Here is a 7,473-nt window from a genome sequence, read left to right on the forward strand (position 1 = left end):
ATACTCATACTTCTTTTATGGATAAGGCTAACAAAAATGCAATTAACAAATATGAACTCCTGAGGCCTTCCTATTGTCATTAAGTACACGTGTGGGGATCTAATAATAGGTCTCTGATCAGTCATAGTATGCATGTGTTCCTTGCCTTAATAGTTGTACACACTCAATATAAAAATACATGTGCATTTGCTCAGAAAAGAAAGTAATAGAATAAATCAAATGCAAAAACAAGTTTTTTTTTTTTTTGATCAAAATATTTCCCTCCCCCCAACTTAAACATTGCATTGTCCTCAATGTAAAAAAATGCAAGAAAACTATATATGAGAGACAATAGAGAAAATAATAGAGAGAAGAAGAATACCTTGAGCTGTTGATTTCCAGAAAAGAAGACCTACAAAATAAGAAGAAAACTAGAAATAAAAAAAATAATAATTCTAACTAATATACACATACCTTGGCCTTCATGTTCAGTCATAAGAAGGCTCCCCCAAGGAAAAGGAGTCCTCTTCATCTGCAAAATTTTCAAGAAAAGGTTTTAATCTGTATCCATTAACCTTAAAAATTTTGCCATCCTGTGGATTCTCAATTTCAATTGCCCCGTGTGGAAAAACAGTTTTTACAATGAAAGGACCTGTCCATCTTGATCGTAACTTTCCAGGAAACAGATGTAAGCGAGAGTCATACAAAAGAACTTTTTGTGCAGGCTCAAAAGATTTTCTTAGAATTGAGTTATCATGCCTAATTTTCATTCGTTCTTTACAAAGTCTAGTATTGTCATACGCATCCCGACGAATTTCATTCAATTCACTTAATTGTAATTTTCTAGCGAAACCAGCATCTGACAGTTCAAAGTTTAATTTTCTAATGGCCCAATACGATTTATGCTCTATTTCAACAGGTAGATGACATGTTTTTCCATAGACTAGCCGATACGGGGACATACCAAGAATAGTTTTATAAGCAGTACGATAAGCCCACAATGCATCAGAAAGTTTTAAAGACCAGTCTTTGCGTGATGGATTCACCGTTTTCTCTAAAATTCGTTTAATCTCCCGATTGGCTAGCTCTACTTGGCCACTAGTCTGCGGGTGATAAGGAGTTGCAATTCTATGAGTGATACCGTATTTTCGTAATAGGATCTCAAAAGGCTTATTACAGAAATGTTTTCCCCCATCACTAATTATAACCTTGGGCATCCCAAATCGTGAAAAAATATTTTCTTTTAGAAATTTCAAAGCAGGTTTGTGATCATTAGTTCTACAGGCAACAGCTTCTACCCATTTTGACACATACTCAACACCAACTAAAATATACTCATATCCAAAAGACGGTAGAAATGGGCCCATAAAATCGATGCCCCACATGTCAAAAATTTCAATAGCAGTAATGGGCTGAAGAGGCATCATTTGCTCATGAGTTAGACTTCCAATACGTTGACATGGGTCACATGTCCTACAGAACTCGTGGGCATCTTTAAATAGTGTAGGCCAATAAAAACCACATTGCAACACCTTAGCTGCCGTTTTTTTAGATGCAAAGTGTCCTCCGCAAGCACTGGCATGACAAAAAGAGAGTACACTTTGTATCTCATGATCCGGAATGCATCTTTGGAATGTTGCAGGTGCATTACACAACCCGAATGGCATCCGACGGAAAGCAAATGTGCCAAAAGGACAAGTAAAAGTAGTCTTCTCTTGATCTTCTGGTGAAATCTCGATTTGGTAGTATCCGGAATAGCCATCGAGAAAACAATAGAAATTGTGTCCTGCAACTCTTTCTAAAACTTGGTCTAGGAAGGGTAGGAGAAAGTGATCTTTCCTAGTGACCAAATTCAATTTTCGGTAGTCAACACACATGCGCCAACTCGTCGGAACACGAGTTGGAACTAGTTCACCTGGCTCATTTTTTACTACCGTTAGACCCGCTTTCTTGGGAACGACTTGAGTAGGACTCACCCACTTGCTGTCAGAAATTGGGTAAATAATACCCACGTCAAGCAACTTGAGGACTTCTGCTTTAACCACATCTCTCATCGTAGGATTCAACCTGCGTTGCATTTGCCTTGTGGTTTTGGCATTGTCCTTCAAATATATCCGGTGCGTGCAAATTAAAGGGCTAATCCCCTTCAAGTCGGCAATAGACCACCCTAAAGCTCCTTTATGATTCTTTAGAACATCAAGTAATTTTCTTTCTTGAGCATGATCAAGATCAGATGAGATGATTATAGGAAATGTGTCCTCGGGTCCAAGAAAGGCATACTTGAGTTCCTTCGGTAAAGGTTTCAACTCGAGCTTAGGTGTTTGTTCATGGGATGGTACTATCTTTCCTTTTCGAGGTGGCAACTGTTCAAATTCCTCTATTCTCGGTCTCCACCCATTGACCATCATGACATCCGAATTATCTAAAATAGGTGGGACCACATCATTAGCAGTACCTTCAGAGCACCAATCTATTAAACCATTATCGGCCGATTCAGTAAATGTTTCTTTTAACAAATATTCTTCCGCAATAGTTTCAACCCATTCAACTTCTTTACTTTCTTCATGATCACTGGGTTGTTTACCTATACTAAAGACGTTCAGTTCTAAGGTCATGTTGCCAAAAGAAAGCTTCATGACACCATTCCTACAATTGATCAATGCATTAGAAGTTGCAAGAAATGGGCGTCCTAAGATGACCGGAATCTGAGATGGTGAATTGGAAGCCGGATGTGTGTCCAGTACGATAAAGTCAACAGGAAAATAGAACTTGTCTACTTGGACCAACACATCTTCGATAATTCCTCTAGGGACCTTAACTGACCTGTCAGCTAATTGTAAGGTGACAGTTGTTGGCTTCAACTCACCCAAACCGAGTTGCTCATATACCGTATATGGCAACAAGTTCACACTCGCCCCTAAATCTAGCAATGCTCGCTCAATCCTAAAATTGCCAATGATGCACGAGATAGTTGGGCAACCTGGATCCTTATATTTAGGAAGAATGTTATGCTGTAAAATTGCACTCACATTTTCAGCCAGAAATGCCTTCTTCTTGACATTTAAACGACGCTTAACAGTGCACAAATCTTTTAAAAATTTTGCATAGGAAGGCACTTGTTTTATTGCATCAAGAAGAGGTACATTGATTTTTACTTGCTTAAAAAGCTCAAGAAGTTCAGAGTTTGGTTCAAGCTTTTGCAAGGGCTTTAATCTTTGTGGAAATGGTGCAGGAAAAGGACATTCAATTTTTTCAGTAGATGTTGGTGCTTCAGTTTCTTCATTATCCTTTTCTTTTGTCTTGGGAGGGTCAGAATCAGGTATGACTTGTGTTTGTTCTGGGACTGGTCGGTCAATAATCTTTCCACTTCGCAAAGTTATTATACTCTTCGCTTGTTCTTTATGCAAAGTTGAAGATGATGCATTGCTACCGCCATAGACTTGAGGATTAGGTTGTGGTTGAGCTGGTAGCTTACCTTTCTCTTGAGCACTTAAAACAGTGGTCAGCGTTGTCAGTTGATTTCTTAATTCATCATTGATTTTAGCTTGATCTTGCATGAAAGATTGCAAAGTTTCTTCGAGACTGGATTTTTGAGGGGGTGCGTGTGCATAATGAGGTTGCGGTGGTGGAGGAGTTGGGTTATATACTTGTTGAGGTTGGTCATTCCTCCACCTGAAATTTGGATGGTTCTTCCATCCAGGGTTGTAAGTACCCAAAAAAGGATTATTAAAAGATTTTTGATAGGAATTCATAACATTGGCCTGATCATGCAAGACTTCCTTGAATGCGGGTATTGTGGGGCAATCAGTGGTGAGATGGCCAGGAATCTCGCAAATCCTACAACACTCGCTGTTATGTTCTACGGTCTTAACGGGTTCAATCCTTCTAAGTTCAATTTCCTCTACCTTCCTAGTAAGGGCTGCCATTTTAGCCTGAATATCATCCTGAGTATTAAGGTTGTAAAGGCCCCCATGTCCAATGTTAGTAGGTTTAGGCAAAGGTTTATTCATTCTATCCCCTGTATCCCATAATTGTGCAGTCTCTGCGAGAGAGTCTAAATAGTCCCATGCCTCATCGGGTTGCTTTTCCAAAAATAGACCATTGCACATAGTCTCTATAAATTGTTTCAACTGTGGGGACAATCCCTCCTAAAAGAAACTAATGGTTCTCCATGTTTCAAACCCATGATGAGGACAAGAGAGTAGCAAATCTTTAAATCTCTCCCAGCATTCATAAAATGTTTCATGGTCTTTTTGTTGGAAATTACTAATGTGCCTTTTCAAAAAATTAGTCCTTTATGCGGGAAAGAATTTTTTCAAGAATTCTCTTTGTATATCATGCCATGTTCCTAGCGATCTAGGTCTCAAGGAGTTCAGCCATGTTTTGGCTTTATCCTTTAAAGAAAAAGGAAACAAGGTCAATTTAAGGACATCTTCTGATACATTTGGCACTCTAAATGTGATGCTAATTTCCTCAAAATCCTTAAGATGAAGATAAGGGTTCTCGGATTCCATTCCATGATACTTTGGCAGCAATTGAATTACCCCTGGTTTGATTTCAAAGTGTCCAACATTTTCAGGAATAATCATGCATGAAGGTTGACTAGTCCTAGTAGGGTGTAAATATTGTCGAAGTGTCATAACTGGAGGTCTACCTTCATCACCATGGTGACTTCCTACATCATCAGGAAAATTTGCCATCTCAAAAGGTATGAGATACTGCGAAGGAATTTCAAGGATGTGTCCTAAGGGATGATCTAAAGTTGTACGACTTAATCGACCGGTGTCGTCCCTATTCCACCCTAGCATACAAAGTTTCAGAGTTTATTTATTTATTTATTCTTTTAATGATCACCCTTGATCTTTTCTTAAAGTTCTTATCAATTTTCAACTAGCAACAAGGGTTAATGAGATATGATAATAATAAAATTCTGATTCTAAAAAAAAATTTAAACACAGAAAATTCACAACAGATAGCAGCAAGGTTTCAGATTAATATAATGGTCGTAAAAGTATCAGAATGTCAATCAGACCGTTTAGATGAAAGAAACATGTGTCCTACAGCAGCCGACGAAATTTGAGTGCAATCAGACGGTGGATGACTCAGATATCAGAGTTTGATGCAGACTGTGTAGGGAATAAAAAAACAGCAATAAAGATTCAAATTGTTTTTTTTTTCAAAAGAAAAATACTAACAAATCAACTAAAAATTAACTCTAAAAATATACTAATAAATCAGCCGTTCCCCGGCAACGGCGCCAAAAACTTGATGCAAAAATAAAATTGTTCTCCCAAGTGCAGGAGAATCGCACAAGTAGTAAATTCTCGGGAGTCCGAGGTCGAATCCTCAGGAAACGAAATGTATATGAGATTATTTAATATAATTTTAGATTAATTAATTCAATAAATTTGTGGATTAAAATTATATTTTGATTTTCAGAAATTAAAATGCAGAGAATAATAAACACAATTCAATGAAATAAAAATGGTAGGGATCTGGAATCCCCCTTGATGATATTGCATCCAAGGAATAAACTCTATGGTTCTTGATTTAAGATTTAATGTAGGATAGATCTAATCATGGTATATGTTTCATGAACATATGAACTCAATTTCTAAGCATTCGTCGTGCTTTCTATGTCTACGACGAATCAAATACTAAAGCAATCCATATATCAATAATCATAATCCATTTAAGAACTATCTACGAAATAACTATGCATGGATCAAAAACATATCAGTAAATATAATTCATTCAAGGCAAAAGTTTAGAGTTTACTTCAAAGAGTAATACATCAAAGGTTCATCCATCTCCCTCCCTAGGACTTTAGCCACTCATTGAAAACATTAATCCCTCTTTCATTTTCTTTCTTTCCCCTTTTTTTTTCTTTTCTTTTCGGAAACAGGGCCTCCCCTGTTTCCTTTTTCTTTTCGGATGGCAGCTCTGTTTTTTTTTCAATGGGAAAGAATGAGAGATGAGGCCCTGTTTTCACCGAATGAACTCTCCTTTTTTTCACAGCCGAGAGGGCCCTCCTCATATAGAATGCGATGAGTCCCTGATCTCCCGGAATACATGGAGATGCCGAGTATCCCGGACGCGAGAAGCTCGGACGTGGATGGATCGCGATCTTCGCGGGATGCACGCGGACGCTGGGAGCTTCGCGGGATGCTGGGGTCGCGGAAGAAGTTTGAGGTGCGGAAACGGACGATTGCAGGGAATTAGACGCGGGAGAATCGCCACGGACGGCTGGATCACGAGCTCGGGATGCTGGGATTCTGGATGCGATCTCAGATGGCTGAAGTCGGGACGCAGGGAGAGATCTAGGAACGAATCTGGAAGACGCGTGGATCTAAGATCTGGAAGCTGGATCACCGACGGAAGTTGGGATGCTCTGTGAACGTGGAAGCTTGGGAGGAAGGAAATCCGAGAAGAGCTGGGATGCGGACGAATCGGAAGGAGGCACGGACGGATCGCTGGAATGAAGTCAGATCTTTGCTGGGTGCTGAGATGCGGATTGACGCTTGGGATCAATCCAGAACGTTGGAGATCCGAAGGAAAGAGTGTGGACTCAGAAGCTTCACGGGATGCTTGGGCTTGGGAGATTCGCAAACGGATGCGGAATGGACTGGATGAACGCGTGGAATCGGTTGGAACATGTAGGAGCTGATGTGGCTGGAACTCGGGAGAAGCTGGGTCGCACGAGATGCTGGGAAGGGAAAATGAAGCTGCGACGAAGTGGACCGCTGAACTTGGCCTCCTTTTAGTGTGCAATTGGGGTCGTCCCATGCGGTTGGCTGGTCACCTATAGTGATGCATCTTTTTGAACCCAATGTGCACTTTAGCTTTGATTTCCGATCACCTGCACCCCACAAAAATATAATATTAATGCGGTAATTTTATCATTATTTGTTAGCAATAATACTAATTTAAGTGATGTATAGATCGCACTTTTGTGCTCTCATCACACCTTGCCCGTGCTGGGGTCGACCCAAACTTCCCTGGGGTCGACTAAACTTACTGTTCATTAGACTTGGGGTCGACCCAACTCACACTAGGGTCGACTCAAACTTCACTGGGGTCGACCCCTGCTATAGTGAGGTCGGCCTTCTCAGGAACCACAGAACCTTGCATTTTCGGCTGTTTTCACTAGGGTCGACTCAACCTTTCTTGGGGTCGACCCATGCTACAGTGGGGTCAACTCAAGTTCCATTGGGGTCGACCCTCTCAGGGATTCCAGAGACGTGGTTTTGAGCACATATGCTTAGGGTCGACTCATGTTCAGTTGGGGTCGGCTCCATTGGGGTCGACTCAAGTATTTTTGGGGTCAGCTCCATCTGGGGTCGGCTCAAGAAAATTTGGGGTCGGCCCTCTCAGTAAATTCCAGAGAGTTGTTTTCTTGAGGCTTGAAGCTGGGGTCGACTCAAGGTTCTTTGGGGTCGGCTCATCTCTTGGGGTCAACTCCTCTCCTGGGGTTGACTCAAAGATACACGGGGT

The 7,473-nt window shown here is 40.6% G+C and overlaps 1 pseudogene; it reads left to right on the forward strand.

Moving 5' to 3' along the window:
- The first annotated feature begins 4,158 nt into the window (after window positions 1–4,158).
- Window positions 4,159–4,256, forward strand: LOC148702227 (small nucleolar RNA R71; annotated as a pseudogene).
- Window positions 4,257–7,473: the final 3,217 nt, after the last annotated feature.

Source organism: Phoenix dactylifera, chromosome 10 (assembly GCF_051530095.1).
Source record: "Phoenix dactylifera cultivar Ajwa chromosome 10, Ajwa_hap1_PhDact_Kaust_v1.1, whole genome shotgun sequence".
In the NCBI taxonomy this organism is placed as follows: domain Eukaryota; kingdom Viridiplantae; phylum Streptophyta; class Magnoliopsida; order Arecales; family Arecaceae; genus Phoenix; species Phoenix dactylifera.